Genomic DNA, 16,917 nt, shown 5'->3' with positions numbered 1-16,917 from the left:
AGATGAATTCAGTTTCCAGACACCCCTGCCCATGGGTGGAGTGTCCGAGACGTTCAGAGTCACAGACAGCATACAGTGGTCAGAGAACTCCACCGCCCTCAACTCAGGAGCCAAGAAAGCAGAGTTTTCCTTTATAAAACCTGTCTATCCTGCTCTGACTATTCCCTTTCTGAAATGTGAAACTCATGCTGCCAGGGCAGTGCTTAGCCCCTTTCCACTGGCGCCTCCCGGCCCTTTAAGAGTTTCAGAAGCCGGGAGGCGGGGTTTAGGGACCATGTGACCATCGTGACACGTCATCACGGCAGTCACATGATCGAGAAAGGTCCCGATCGAAAGAGCAGACCGGGTTCTTTCCGTGAGTACCGGACATGTGTGCTGGGAGCGCACTTCACTTCACTTCATGTGATCTCTACAGTCTTTCTGTATGGGTTCCAGGCCAGCAGGGGGGCCCTGGCAGCTGGGTGAATTGAATGTGGTCAGGGAGGGTGATTGGCACGTTGGGGGGGGGGAATTACTGGAACTGATTCCCTGTATGTCTCTCTCTGCCGTAGCTGAAAGCTGGCTTCTTCTCCTCTCCCTCCTGATGGCTTTCAGCTATACAGGGGGTAGTTTCCAGTAATTGCCCCCTCGCACCCATCACCCTCCCTGTACACAAAACATTTCCCCCTGCTGCCCAGGCTCCCCTGTGTGCCCCCACCACCACAGTGCTGCCTCCTCTCCTTCCAATTGGCAGCTGGAAGCACACAATAGGATCCTTTAGGATAGAGATTGGGGGAAAGGTCCTGTGAATATGTCACATTTACCAGCCCCTTCTCTTCCTGAACGAACACAATGAGTGCATGAGTGCACAATCAGTACATATCACTCACTGTGTTCATTCACAACTGAAGAATAAAACAAACAAACAAACAAATAAATTGGGGGGGGGGGGCTGCTTTCAGGTTGGCTGTATGGGGCCCCGTGGTTTCTAACAGCAGCCCTGGCTGGAGGCTGTGTTTTCTAAGCTTAATCTGGTAGAAGAAGAACCAGCCTTGGAGCTATACAATGTTACACAGTTATTAGTAGATCCTGAGAGTTTGATATATACACCCTACTATTCCACAAACCAAAGACACTGCATTAGAAGCCAATAGGTTTTTTTATTGCTGGACTCAGACCTCTCATTTCAAATTCACATCCAATCACTGTCCAAATCTTGTCTCCTTAAAGTGTTACTAAACCCACAACAGTAAAATCAATCTGTATATGCAGTAAAGCATGCTTGTTATACTTCCTGTGGAACCTAAGGGGTTAATCCTCAGCATTGTGTAAAAAGGATGTTTGATCCTGTCTTCTCTGATCCTCCTCTTCTTCTATTGTCCCCAATGTATCTGCTGATAGAACAGAGCCTTGGGGGCAAGCTGCACATGCTCAGTTTGGTATGTATTACTAGATAGCTTTTTTGTATCATGAGAGGGTGCATGTGATCAGCAAAGGGCCAATAAGGGCTGTCCAGACAGAGAATCAGGGGTTATGCAGCATCATAAGACAATCAAGGGAGAATGAAAACTCTTCCTAAAAGCTTTAACCAGTGCTCTGCTGAAAACTGATAGAAGTCACAAGACTGTTCTGAATGCTGATGAGAAAAGGTATTTAGCAGTTTATATTTACTAAAATAATTCCACTTCCATGTTCTGTGTACTATGGGAGACCGGATATAGTGAATGTAGGGTCCGGAGAGACCAGATATAGTGAATGCAGGGTCCGGGGAGACCAGATATAGTGAATGCAGGGTCCGGGAGACCGGATATAGTGAATGCGGGGTCCGGGGAGAGCGGATATAGTGAATGCGGGGTCCGGGGAGACCAGATATAGTGAATGCAGGGTCCGGGGAGAGCAGATATAATGAATGCAGGGTCCGGGGAGACCAGATATAGTGAATGCAGGGTCCGGGGAGACCAGATATAATGAATGCAGGGTCCGGGGAGACCAGATATAGTGAATGCAGATATAGTGAATGCAGGGTCCGGGGAGACCGGATATAGTGAATGCAGGGTCCAGGGAGACCGGATATAGTGAATGCGGGGTCCGGGGAGAGCGGATATAGTGAATGCAGGGTCCGAGGAGACCAGATATGGTGAATGCAGGGACTTGGAAGAGCGGATATAGTGAATGCAGGGTCCGGGGAGACCAGATATAGTGAATGCAGGGACCTGGAAGAGTGGATATAGTGAATGCAGGGTCCTGGGAGACCAGATATAGTGAATGCAGGGACCTGGAAGAGCGGATATAGTGAATGCAGGGTCCGGGGAGACCGGATATAATGAATGCAGGGTCCAGGGAGACCGGATATAATGAATGCAGGGTCTGGGGAGACCGGATATAATGAATGCAGGGTCCGGGGAGACCAGATATAATGAATGCAGGGTCCGGGGAGACTGGATATAGTGAATGCAGGGTCCGGGGAGACCAGATATAGTGAATGCAGGGTCCGGGGAGAGCAGATATAATGAATGCAGGGTCCGGGGAGACCAGATATAGTGAATGCAGGGGCCTGTGTTTAGTAACACTTTAACATCTTTAAAGTTGCTTCAAACCCTTCCATATACCCAGGGAAGTGCCTGGCCTCAGGTGATACACAGAGATGAAACAAATTCTCCTATATAAGTTTTACCTGTTTATGTGCATTCTTCTCTTCTCTACCACGGTTCAAACTCCAGAATTTACACAGGATCTCTCAGCTCTAAAAAGCAGGGGAGCTGAAGTTTCATCAATCAGGAGAGCTTTGAGAGCTGATTGGAGGGAGGGGACACCCCCTCCCTGTTTCACACAACACACAGGAACAGAGTTAAGGCTGTCAATCACAGGTTGTGCCCTCCCCTGTTACTATTTTTCTCTTGGTGTCAGGAAAACACATCAGAAGTGACTCATATTGATAACAGAGGGATGAGGCATCAGATATAAATGACACTTAGTGGTCTGGATTGAGACAAGTACACACTATAGAGGGATATGCTTTGTTCATATTTCATGTCTGAGGTTTACAACCACTTGAAATCTCCAAAATACACCCCTTCTTAGCCAAGAACACCAAAAAGCTATTTTTTAACTCCCCAGCTATCTCTCACCTTGACTATAATAACTTCCTTCTTGTTGGTCTACCTTGTTTTCTGCCCCTCCATCATGAATGCTGCTGCCAGACTCATCCACTTTACCAACTATTTGGACTGTACCCCTCTCTGCCAATACTTCCATTGGATTCTGCTCACAAACAAATACAATTAAAAATACTAACAGCAACCTACAAAGCCTCCCACAACTCTACCTCCAGCTACATCAACTGCTTCTCCAAATACCACCCAAACCTTTCTCTTCCATCCTCTCAAGACCTCCTGCTCTTTAATTCCCATGCCACTTCCTCCACTTAAAAAACTAAAAGACCATCTAAGGCTACCCCTTGCAGAGGGTGGCATTACTGCTATGCCATTTCACTGCCAAACAAAGTTGTCATTCTTTTTGACAGGTAGTGGTAAAACAACAGGAAGAACAGGTAATACAGCATTTGTTAAGAAAGGGACTCAGAAAACCAAAAATGACTACAGTAATGCTATAGTCAGTGGTGTATTTAGGTTTTGTGCTGCCCTAGGCAACACAAAAATTGGCACCCCCCCACCCAAAGAAATAGCATGACATTGACCAAGAACACCCCTACCCTCCACATGAGCCTTCCACTACCACTGCCCCCCATACACCACGAGAGAGAGAGAAAGACATTCACCTTCACAGCTCTGCACATCCTGAGGAACGAGAGTCAGGCTGTGCACACACCATCATGAAACCCTCAGCATCTCTCGGAACCCACCAGGTCCCCATGCTGCATGTGTCCCTTCTTCCAAGGGGCAGTGCTGCCCCCCCTCCCCTGAAAAATGCCACCCTAGGCTATAGTGGCAGATTGAATTATTGCTGTATCTTTTTTTTATTTTAAAGTAAACTAGTAAAAAGGCTTTTTGACCTCTTTCCCATTCAGTACTATAAACTCCAGTCTCTGCCCTACTGAACAACCCAAAGGAGATGAATTATAACAAGAGGCTAGTGTAAGTTCAAATATAGGAAAGACTATGCGCTACGTCAGTTATGTCATCATACATTGGGCAGTACTTATAGATATGCAAACAATCTACCCTTGTAGAACAATCTGCAGCCATTATCCATAATTGGGGGGGGGGGGGTATGTACCCTCACTGTTATTACAACCTAGACAGAGCTAATTTATATCTATTGTACATCTTACAGGTTCAATTGTTGATGATTCAAACGTGAGTACAATGTTTAACTAATTAATGTATTTCCTATAGCACCAGTTAATATATTAAAGAGTCTACAATGTCTAGGTCAGAGTTTCTCAATCAGGGTTCCTCCAGAGGTTGCTCGGGGTTCTGTGACAGAACACCTGGCACCCCACTTGAGTGCCTCAGTCAGAGAACTGCTTTCTCATCGCTGGGACACAGGACCAAGGTCTTATATCTGGGCATTGCACCCAAGGACTACACAACACTAGCTTAGGTGCAAACTGAAACTCTTCTTTATTGAAAATGTACACGGAATGTATAACACACAGAATCAGATAAGAGCTTGATCACATGATCCTAAACAATGCAAACTTTAACCAGTAATATCATCAGTGTATCTAACAGTACATCTAATAAGCAGCTAAAAGTAACCTAATTAAACAATGATCTAATTAACAGTAAGCTTATCAACAGCCAGGCACACATATCAGCCAGGAGCCCATCCCAGGCAGTCTGGCACCCCCAACACTGAATACACAAAGTACATTACGCATGCTGTCTTTTAGGTGCCTGGCCCCCATCTTTGCAATCTTTCCACTAGAAAAGTCATCAAAACTAATTAAATGTTCCAACAGTCTTAAAGTGGAATGAATTTATCTTCATAGATTTCTTGAGGGGGGTTGTTGATAAATATTTCTGTTCCAAGTGAAGGAGCTTCTCCAACCCAGTTTGCCACTCCAGAAGGGAAGCCTTATTGCCTTTATGCAGATAATTAATCTAAGCCTCGCTCTCAGCATTCATCACATTGTTTTCCATCATTAGAAAATGATCAGCTCTCTACATGGGATCAGAGGCTGGAATGAGCTCTTTAACATGCTCTGACAAGGAGAAGCAGACAAAATCCACGGTCTCCTGCATAGGCCATAATCAGTGGGTAGAAGGCTAGCCCCTAGTTCCCTCCAAAAGCCCCTGCCCTGGTTGGGTCTGTCACAGGTTCCTTAAGCAATGAGCAATTTCTGCCTCTCAAATAAGTTCCAACCGACACCATTGATCTTTTTTAGCTATCTGTAGGGGGGTAATTCTTCCCAATGACCAAAAGTGTAAGGAGCATACTTCCCACTGACCATCACACTAATGTATCATGAGTTGTAGATATAGAAATTTTTAGCAGGGGTTTCCCGAGACCCGAAAGTTATTTCAAGGGTTCCTCTGTGTTGAAAAGGTTGAGAAAGGCTGGTTTAGATGAATACATTGTTTACATACAGAACATTCAAGCATCTTCAGAAACTCTTCAGAGGTTCCTGTACCTTAGCCTTGCCTGTGCATGCAAAGACTGGCTAAGAGACATCAGGATCTGGCCTGCCTTCTTCCACCAATATACTTTGTTATTGGCCCATGACTGTGATGGGCAGCTTTAGAGACCAATAGCAATGTGTGGGAAGTTGGAGAAGACCAAGTCTTGAGGTCTTTAGGAAATGTCAGAATTAGTATGGTAAAGTGCCCTGGAGTTTTGCGGGGGTTGCGGCGGGACGTGGAGGCGGGAGGGTGTTGTGCGGGTAAGGGAGGTGGTGGAGGGCCAGGATTTGGGGAGATGTCCCCCGCGGTTATGAGGAGGAGAAGGGTGAGAAAGGTGGCATGGGAGCGGGATGTGCAGGAGCGTGAGAAACTACTAGTGGAGGTGTTTCGGTCAGTGGGAGAGTGGAGTAATAGGAGGAGATGGTGGGTGCCGTAGAGGGGTGAAGGAAGCAGTGAGGACACAATATACAATTGTTTGGGAGGGGCAGAGGGATATAGTGAATGGATTTGGGGAACGGAGGAGAGGACAATGAGAAGGAGGAGTGGAAGGCATGGCATTTTGGGGAGGTGATAAGAGCAATAGTAGGGAGATGATAGCAATGAGGGGGAGATGTACAAGTTTTGGGGTGGAGCAGAGGGGTAAAGAAATGAGATTTGGGAACAGAGGATAGTAATATGGAAAGGAGAAGAGGGGACGTATTGTATAAAAGGTACATGGAATGTGACTCAGGCATGTAAGAGATGTTTCCCAAGGTGTATGCTTGCAGTCTGTCCAGCATGCAGTAGAGTTTCTTGCTGTTGTGTCTTCCTGCTGCTTGCGTTCTCCTGCTTTAGTTCAACTGCTGTGTTTAACTGCTTCACACTCGTTCAAAGCCGCACTCAATCATAAGCAGCACCCCCATCAGAGACTAGCCCCCCATCAGTGATCTCCCCCCATGAGCTGATCTAGCTTAAATAATATAAATAATATAGTTAGAAAGGATATGTCAAAGGTATCAAGTAGAAAATTTTGCCAAAAGTAGGGCGCTGGCCACTTTACACCTGGAAGCATGACCAACAAAGAGGGCGATGCTTCACGGTATATGGTTTGTAATGTGGGAGTAAAATAAGCCTCAGCATTGGTATCATTGGCTTTAATAGTAAGCCCCAGCAGTGGTGTAGATGGCCTAATAATCCCCTCATCATCAGTTGTAAGTGGTAGCAATGTCAACCTCCTCAATTGGTGTTCAATAAGTAGCTTTGAAAATAGCCCCCCAAAACACTTCTTATTCTTGAATGATAATATGATAATGCTCATACATCGCAGGGTATCTGTGGAGGAGAAGCATTGTCACTCTAGGTTGCTTTCCTACAAATATACATCATATGAATTTGTTAGAAAACAAAATGTTTCTTATTTTTCTTCAAGTAACTTTCACCTAAGCTGTGTAGAACCCACCTAGTGTAGGTTGCTAGATACATTTTTAACAGATAGGGTTTATTAAGCACAAAAATGCAGTACAGATATGTGGTTGACAATGAGCAACAACAAGTAAATAAACGTTCAATACAGTGCACTTGATGGATACAGCAAAGGTAAACGCACAAGAGCATGAGCCATTCAAAACAGGAAGTACAAGGGTCACATATGCATATACCAAGGTCTCTTAGTAACCCGGAGACTATAGGAAAAATGACAACCATTCGCTCAAGTCACCATCCTAGAAGCCACAGCAAAAACAGGGAAAGTAATGAGGGGAAGGGGAAAATTAGGTGGAGGGGAGGAAGGGGCCAGTTAGAAGAAGGGAAATGTGGGGGGAAGGTAGGAAGGGGGTAAGGGAAGCGGAGGGGGGGAATCAAAGTACTAAGGGAGGAGAATGGCAGTAAAGTCAGATTCTAAATAATCACCTCCCCAGAAATCACATTTCCTAGGACAGCTGCGACTAGCATAGGTGAGTTTGTCAGGGGTAACACCATATCAACAGTTGCACGCCAAGATGCAGCAGTGGGAGGGGGGCACAGGGGAATTCCATTTGAGAAGGATTTCCCTCCTTGCTTAAAGAGTCTAAAAATACAAATAGCTTGACATAACGACCGAGTTCTGCTCCATCCAGCAATCCCAAAAGTAATACCTTAGAGTGTAGAGGTAAGGAAACATCATAAATGTAATTAATGATATTCAAGACTGACGTCCAAAACTGCCTGAGTTTAGGGCAGGTCCAGACCATGTGATAGAAGGTGCCGTCAGCTTGCTGGCATTGGGTGCATAGAGGACTAACTGAGGTGTATATACCAGCCAATCAAACAGGGGTATAGTAGGCTCTGTGGAGAAATGTAACCTGAATAAACTTATCTTTGAATGAGACCATATTGGTGACATAATGAGTAGTGCAGACGTCCCAGTTTTCCTTAGTTAAATCAGGTACAGTTGTGGCCAAAATTATTCAACCCCCAATGCTGTAAAGGGGTTTAGGGACTATAGTGTACATTTGGAATTGTATTCAGAATCAAATCCTACAAGGACGTTGTAACTACCCAAATGCAACTAAAATGACATCAATTGTTTATGTAATACAGTAGTAAATGGTTCTTATGTGGTTTCTTCATTGCCACAATTATTCAACCCCTTAAAGACTACCACTCTGAAGAACAGAGGTTCATACAGGTGCTTTCCATCAGGTATTGAAAACACCTGTGGATGTCACCGAGCAGCAATCAAGCATAATAAGCACCAATTAGGCAGCTTTAAAATGACTGTGATACTCAGCTCCTTCTAGACATTTACTGGTGTGGTTACAAACATGGTGAAGGCAAGAGAATGGTCCAGGAAGACAAGAGAAGAGGTGATTTCTCTTCACAGGAAGGGCAATGGCTATAAGAAGATTGCAAAGATGTTAAACATACCAAGAGACACCTTAGGAAGCATCATTCGCAAATTCAAGGCAAAGGGCACTGTTGAAACGCTACCTGGTCGTGGCAGAAAGAAGATGCTGACTTCGACTGCTGTGCGCTACCTGAAGCGTAGAGTGGAGAGAAGTCCCCGTGTGACTGCTGAGGAACTGAGAAAAGATTTGTCAGATGTGGGTACAGAAGTTTCAGCCCAGACAATAAGACGCACACTGCGTAATGAAGGCCTCCGTGCCAGAACTCCCAGGCGTACCCCCTTGCTGTCTCCAAAGAATAAGAAGAGTCGACTGCAGTATGCCAAAAGCCATGTGGACAAACCACAAAAGTTGTGGGATAGTGTTCTGTGGACTGATGAAACAAAATTAGAACTGTTTGGGCCCATGGATCAACGCTATGTTTGGAGGAGGAAGAACAAGGCCTATGATGAAAAGAACACCTTGCCTACTGTGAAGCATGGTGGAGGGTCAATCATGCTTTGGGGCTGTTTTGCTTCTGCAGGTACAGGGAAGCTTCAGCGTGTGCAAGGTACCATGAATTCTCTTCAGTACCAGGAGATATTGGATGGAAACGTGATGCAGTCCGTCACACACCTGAGGCTTGGGAGACGTTGGACCTTTCAACAGGACAATGATCCCAAGCATACCTCCAAGTCCACTAGAGCATGGTTGCAGAGGAAAGGCTGGAACATTTTGGAGTGGCCATCGCAGTCACCAGACTTAAATCCGATTGAGAACCTCTGGTGGGACTTAAAGAAAGCAGTTGCAGTGCGCAAGCCTAAGAATGTGACTGAACTGGAGGCCTTTGCCCATGAAGAATGGGCGAAGATACCCGTAGATCGCTGCAAGACACTTGTGTCAAGCTATGCTTCACGTTTAAAAGCTGTTATAACTGTAAAAGGATGCTGTACTAAGTACTAAGATTGAATGTCACTTGGGGGTTGAATAAAACTGATAATGCTGTGAGCACAGAAAAGACATTTGTGGTTATTTCATTATAACTGTTATGTTATATTTGTCTGACCTACAAGTGCCTCTTTAATGTAAATGTAAGCAAGATGACTGAATGATCAAAAGCAATGTCAAACTGGCCAAAACACTCAATTTCAGTGGGGGTTGAATAATTTTGGCCACAACTGTATATCTGCCTGCCATTTGGTAAACAGTGGGCCACGGAGAGGCAAATATAGATAGAAGACAGGGGCTTGCCCTTGACCTGGAGGTCAAGAGATGCTCCAAGGGATCAGGTTCAAGGGTAACATCAGCTGGAAATTGCTTGTGCACCACATGTCTGAGTTGCAGATAGGGGAAAAACATCCGGTTGGGCAAGTGAAATTCAGCTCTAAGGTGAGCAAAACTGCGCAGCTTGCCATTAGAGCTGATATGTATGAGTCTCATGATCCCTCAAGCAGCCCATAGGTGAGGATCAGGCCACATAGCCAGGTGAGATGGGGTAGGATTGGCCCAAAGGGGAGTAAGAGGGGAAAACCTAGAAGGTTGGCGATACTGTGCCCTCGATTGTTGCCACACCACGATAGTGGTTCTCATCAGACAAGTAAGTGAAGAAGGTGCCCGCAGGCCTCAAAATCTAAGTTACTAAAAGTAGGCCTCCAGCATAACCGCCGGGTTGTCCCTTGGCTGCTAGAACCACCATTGCACTGTAACTAGTACTGCTGACCAGGCTGCTAGATAATTTAGTTGGTTCTTCAAAGGAGCAGGGGTTGATTATTTAGGACTGTTCAGTGTCTAAGAGGCTGCTGCTCTGATTACTTCCCTCTGTATTCTAGAAAAGTCTAGATTTATAGTAGGAGGGAGAACAGAGCTGGCAGCCTGAATATATATGGAACTCCAGCCAATCCCTGGGGAGGTGTGGATGGAGAGTCTGAATAGTCTGAGACCTGAGACAGCGAGTGTCGAGAGTGCCTGGGTCCAGTCCTGCTAAAGGACACCCTTGGGCAGGGGGCTCTACCCCTGAGGCAGAACACTAGAAGGAGTCATCATGAGTCATCATGAAGATAGACTTAACTGGGGTTCCTATTCACAATCTTAGTTCTACAATCAAGTTGGGTCTGGAGGAGCTCACTGGAGAGAGCCAGGAAGAGGTTATAGGGAATGAGTCCAGCTGATCTATGGTGATGTGAGTCCTCATCTCCCTCATGAAAAGAACCTGGTGGATATTGGGTAGAGGCAATCGATGATCCTGTGACTGTCTGAGTAAATTACCCCAGTGCTGGAAGGTTAGTGACTATGTGTAGCTTTTTTCTCTGGAAGGAGTACTAGTCACCATCATCAGCATAGAGATTCGGTGGGACATTTCACAGTTCAGCAAGATAGTTAGAGTCCTCAAGTTATCCAGTTCCTTAGTTTTGGGGTTTCCAATGCTCCCCTCATCCCCATCCAGGTTCTATGTTCCAGAAACCCCTAGACTGTTCCCTTGAGCCAATGCATTAGTGAAGAAAATGTTGTGTGCCTGGCTGTGAGTGCTCTAACTGGGGGAATAGGACTACGTACACCAGCGACTCCTTAGGGGGTGTATGCACAATTTTCCAAAAGTTCAAATGAGAAATCTATTACGAAATCAAGTTTGGCAAAAGTGAAATCAAGTTTTGACAAAATCATTTCTTTCATCCATACAAAGAACATTATAATGAAATGGATGAAGAAATAATTCAACATAAATGGGCAAATTGAAAAAAAAAACTTCAAAACTACCAAGCTAAATTTTATTATTTTGGAAAAAAAAAATAGGTGGAAATGTACATTCATTTTTCACATTCTCTTTTTTCAGACATCTGAAGATGGAGACACAAAGAAAAGCTCAGAAGACGGTACTTGCTTTTTTTAAGGGGCAATGTTGGTGGATAGTCAGGGTGATGTGAGGGGTCCTTTTGTTCTTTTTACAAACAAAGTTTTTAAGTCGGATTTTTACATTAAATCTACTGTCTATAATCTATGGCTATTGGGAAGAGTTATGTAAATATCAAAATGGAGTAGGAATTCCCATATAGGCTACCTTTGCATGCAGACCTCCCTCGTTAAGGTTCACATGTAATGCTGAGCCTTCAACATTGACAAAACAAAATTCAGTGATTGAAAGAGGTGGGCCAGAGACAGTCAGGCTGTAGGAGGAAAAGGCTAGATGATGCTGGATGTACTCCAGATGGGAAATTAGCTCTATCTGACTTGATGCAGCTCCTAATGCACATTGTGAGAAGCTCACAGTGTGCAGTGAAATCAGAGTCAGGAACATCAGTACAGGAGAGGAGTCAGTCTTCCTATCCACATGGAAGTTGTGCTAAAGTGACAGTTACAGTGGTTGAAGAACCATATAAATCTGACATTGATTGTAGTGATCAGCTTTCAATCATTCGGTTGAAACCTTCCTTCCAAAATGGAAAAAAAAACAAGTGTTGCCGTAACTTCTTTAAAAAAATTGCTATAGTTGGGCTTTAATCAGTTCATCTCTGACCTAAAGTGCACATATAGGCAGAGACAAAAAGACAAAACAATGTTTATATATTTATATATATATATATATATATATATACACACCCTATTATATATATGTACATAAAATTGCATAGCAAGTCTTTACACAAATGTGTAAGAAAATATAAAATGATTCAAGACCAGGACATAATGAACACAAGGCCAATTGGTTACATCTTTAATGTCCTAAGCAATCTATACATCCAATTTATATCATGTTTAGTCTCTCGGTAATGGTAATTTCATGCTATTCAGCAATACGTTGGTTGGCAGACTGTAAACTGTATCAGCTAGACATAATTTGACATAGTTCAAAAAACTATATTAAAGAAAGACCTGCTAAAGTATCATCAAAGACTTCAACCCTTCTACCTCCCACCTCTCAGACCCTTTGTTTGTTGTTTGTCATTTTTGTAAACCTCCTCTACAAGGTCGACAACAACCTGCTGCATCTGTAGCTCAAAGCTCTAAATTCTCCATCAAAAGCGTGTCAGATTACTAAGGTTCATAATGAGCGCTGATGACCTTTGTATTGGACAGCAGATTGGACTTTGCTGGAACGAAAGACAAAGCAAACTTTGTTAAAGCGGAACTCCCTCAATCAACGTTAGCTATATTTATTCCCTATGCTGCTAGCATTAGTAAATAATGTAGAAAAGAAAGGAAAGCATATTATATTTTCATTTGCCTTTTTTTTTTTTCATCTGGAGGAGGGGTTTTCTCAGCTAAACACACCCTCCTGCATGCAGGCCTGAAATAAGGGCAGATGGATTCCAGGAAGTAAATGCTACATGAATCATGTGCCCTTACTCAAGATGGCCATGGCTAGTAACTCTAGGAGGGGATTTTTCAATGCGTTTTCGTAACTAAATAAAGCATGGAGATTTGGATGGATGGATTTTGTGTTCAAAATAATAGCAGCCAGACATCACTAACCTGACCAATCACTGTTTTTGGTAGAAATGATATTTCTACATGGCAAATAATTTACTATCAGGTGTAGTAGAGTAATAGAAATCCAACAGACCCAACAGTCATGACATGCATGCTGCTGATTCTGTGTCATTGAATCACTCATTGAAAGGGGCGTGTTCAAAATAATAGCAGTGTGGGGTTCTATTAGTGAGGTCATTCATTCTTTGAAAAACAGGTGGCAATTATTGCCCTTATTTAACCTCCCTAGCGGTATGATTATTTCAGATTTTTGGTGCTGAAAGCGGTACCATTATTTTGCATGGAAATATGTAGTTTTTTTATTGTAGGCTGTAATATTTAGGAATAACTCCCTGAAATCTGTCCGAAAAAGAGTCTAGTAAACATCCCGGGTATGATAAAATTTGAAACACAAAATCATAAATTATAATTTAATAAATCATCATAAAAAATAATAATATAATAATAATACATTTAATTCAATAATATAATCAAACCAAAAACACTGAAATTTGAAATATAGCGCCAAGTTCGCACATCGCTGAGCAAAGTCGCAAAATCGTTTTCAGTGTCTGATGACAAATTTCCCCCACGAATCATTATCACTCAATTCTGCAAGTGGTTCTGATTTACTATCACTGTTCTCTAGCCGGTCTAAAACCGCTTTTGACCTAAAGGGACGCTTTTTGGACGCCATGGACTTTTCTAAGTTTCCAGGCAGAAAGAACAGTCAAAATACAGAGAGGGGACAGGACAAAGCACTCGGGACAAAATGTATGTGAAATGGTTTGAAACAGCAATGTTTTACTATGTAAAATTCGTTTAGAAAAAAATGCTATTTTTTTAAATTTTCTAATTTCCGGCGCCCGTACGTCCCGACGTCACAGGGACTGGAACACAGAAGCCGGATGCCGTCATCGGCCGGAGGAGATTGCCGGGGACGCTGCAGGGGACGCATCGCGGGAGCGAAGGACAAGGTAAGCTCTGCAGGGAATCCCTATGCAGCGCCGCATGGTAAGCCCGAGTGTAGCTCGGGGTTACCGCTTTTGGCACTGACATTTTACCCCGAGCTACACTCGGGAATACCGCCAGGGAGGTTAAGGAAGGAAGGCAGCAAATGTTGGTCATGCTGGTTACAGTGCAATTCTCTCTGAAATTCTGAGGAAAATGGGTCGTTCCAGACATTGTTCAGAAGAACAGCGTACCTTGATTAAAAAGTTGATTGGAGAGGGGAAAACATATAAATAAGTGCAGAAAATGATAGGCTGCTCAGCTAAAATGATGGCAAATGCTTTAAAATGGCAACCAAAACCTGAAAGACGTGGAAGAAAGCGAAAAACTACCATTCGAATGGATAGAAGAATAGCCAAAATGGTGCGGACTCAGCCAACAGTCAGCTCCAGGAAGATGAAAGAAGGCGTAAAGTTCCCTGTGAGGACTGTTACAATTAGAAGACGCCTATGTGAAGCCAAGCTATCTGCAAGAAGCTCCCGCAAAGTCACACTGTTGGAAAAAAGACATGCGCTGAAGAGGTTACAATTTGCCAAAGAGCACATTGACTGGCCTAAAGAGAAATGGCGCAACATTTTGTGGGCTGATGAAAGTAAGATTGTTCTTTTTGGGTCTAGTGGCCGGAGACAGTTTGTCAGATGACCCCCAAACACTGAATTCAAGCCACAGTACACTGTGAAGACAGTGAAGCATGGTGGTGCAAGCATCATGATATGGGGATGTTTCTCATACTACGGTGTTGGGCCTATTTATCGCATACCAGGGATCATGGATCAGTTTGAATACATCAGAATACTTGAAGAGGTCATGCTGCCTTATGTTGAAGAGGAAATGCCCTTGAAATGGGTGTTCCAACAAGACAACGACCCCAAACACACCAGTAAACGTCCAACATCTTGGTTCCAGACCAACAAGATTGACGTTATGGAGTGGCCAGCCCAATCCCCGGATCTTAATCCAATAGAAAACTTGTGGGGTGACATCAAAAATGCAGTTTCTGAGGCAAAACCAAGAAATAGAGAAGAACTGTGGAATGTAGTCCAATCATCCTGGGCTGGAATACCTGATCACAGGGGCCAGAAGTTGGGTGACTCCATGCAACACAGATGTACAGCAGTTCTCAGAAACAGTGCGACTACAACCAAATATTCATGAAGTCATTCAAAGGAAAGCAAAATCTTCAAACATTTTTCAGTTTATATAGTGAATGTTTGAGTTTGTAAAGAAGAATACAAACACTGCGATTTTTTTTTGAACCGTCTAATATTCACTTTTCTTCATTTTGTTTAGACAAACAACACAAATTTGATCTATTTTTCTTCATGTTTTGATTTGGAATAGAATGTGTCGTGTTCCCAATGCATTTGTGTGGATGGAAATAAAAGCTATTAGAAGGATTTTGAGCTTTATTCACTTTTTTCAACACACTGCTATTATTTTGAACACAACTGTATATGCAGCGCTACAACTTCACAATTAATAAATGATATCCAACGAGTCAGAAAATGGCAACAAGTAAATGGTGAATGGATGGACTTAATTAAAAGTTAATAATGACACATATAAAATATAGCTATATGAGAATGAAACAATCATGAAAAAGAATCAGTAGAACAAGAACATGAGTAGGCCAGTGAACTTGTGAATGGATGAAATCCGTGATGGGATAAATCAGAAATACATGTTTCCTCAATGTGCTGAAAAAATTCCATGCAGGTGACTTCTTGTGCAATACGAAAGTATGCTTGCACCTACCAGAAGTGCAAGCAATATGCGCATGTATGTCACATCAGAAGATAGGAGGCCTAGTGGTCGTCTGGGATCTGGTCACAACTGGGAAGAAGGGGAGCTCCAATGGCAATCGCACATCAGGCAGCACTCCAGACTTCAACAGAAAACCAGTCCGGCATACGAGTGATCGTGAGCACAACTCCTTGGGCAACTCCAAGCTTAATTAGCGTTTGTCATGTTCCGCCCAACGGGATCTCTAGTGGTCCACAGCACGGGGTTTCCCAGGACACGGAGTCTAAGTCCCAGTCTGCCTTTTCACCAGGGCCCCTGATGGTGGGGATGGACTTGGTGCAAGACTGGAACCAGGTCGCGCCCCTGGGCACCCCCGGCGGTGGCAGAGGGGGCCCGCTGAGGGTATGTGCCCGGGATGAGCCTGCTGTGAAGGGGATGACAGATCCCGATCCGAGCGGGATGGACGGATGACAGATCCCGATCCGAGCAGGATGGATGGGTGTCTGCTAGGAGTGAGCGAGGTCAGACTAGCCGGGTCGGTATCGTGCGGGCAGTGTGGTACAGGGGGAGCAAGTGGAGAATGGTCGGGGTCACAAGCCAGGTTCAGCAGGTAGCGGGCAGCGCGGTACCGAGGATCAGGCAGAAGGATGGTCAGGAACGAGCCGGGGTCAGAGCAGGAGAGGGTCAGCATAAATCAGAACAGGCAGAGTTTGGCAACAAGGAAACATACTTACAGGAACAGGAACAAGACCTTGTGGCAACTTGGATATGCACAGGGCAGTTTTAAATAGAGCGCCCTGTTCTTCCATTGGTGCGGCTGCGATCGCTAGTGCGCATGCGTGGCCGCCGCCGCGATCGCCGAGGACTCTGTGCTCGCTGACTTGGACGGATCGGCACTCTGCGCATGCGCGCACCGCCGAGAGCCCAGGATCCCTCACAGCGTTGATGCATAGCATATTGGGAACCTTAAATGGCTCAAAAATGAAGCCACCAAACAAAAATTGAGGTAATAGTGTAATAACATTTTATTAGTGTAAAAACAAATCCAAAAATAGAAGTCAGGATAATGGGTCAAATTATAAATGACCATTCACTATAATATAAACAGTAACAGCAGGGGGAGCAGTGTCTCCAAATAAATAAAGTGCACAGGTGCAAATGACAAATGTGAAAAAAAGCCACCAGGCCCACGTGTAGCCTTGGCGGGATGACGTCAGATAAGGACAAGGCTAATCCCTACAGAGCAGCTATGGCCACCCCTCCCCTCTGCTGCCCATTCACAGAAGCCTTTGTAT

General features: G+C 44.2%; 1 long non-coding RNA gene across 1 annotated transcript in view; it reads left to right on the top strand.

Annotated features, from left to right (window-relative positions):
- The first annotated feature begins 292 nt into the window (after positions 1-292).
- The window catches only part of LOC149462140 (uncharacterized), a 52,306-nt gene continuing 35,681 nt past the window's right edge, over positions 293-16,917 (top strand). Inside the window, exons 1-3 of the long non-coding RNA XR_016312712.1 lie at positions 293-355; positions 4,273-4,295; positions 11,235-11,274. This is a non-coding gene — a long non-coding RNA (uncharacterized LOC149462140). The remainder of the gene's footprint in view (positions 356-4,272; positions 4,296-11,234; positions 11,275-16,917) is intronic.

Source organism: Staurois parvus, unplaced genomic scaffold (genome assembly GCF_062004578.1).
Source record: "Staurois parvus isolate SC_StPar_1 unplaced genomic scaffold, SC_StPar_1.0 ptg000184l, whole genome shotgun sequence".
NCBI lineage: Eukaryota > Metazoa > Chordata > Amphibia > Anura > Ranidae > Staurois > Staurois parvus.
The sequence above is the reverse complement of the archived record's forward strand: the minus strand, read 5'-3'. Positions and strand labels throughout refer to the sequence as shown.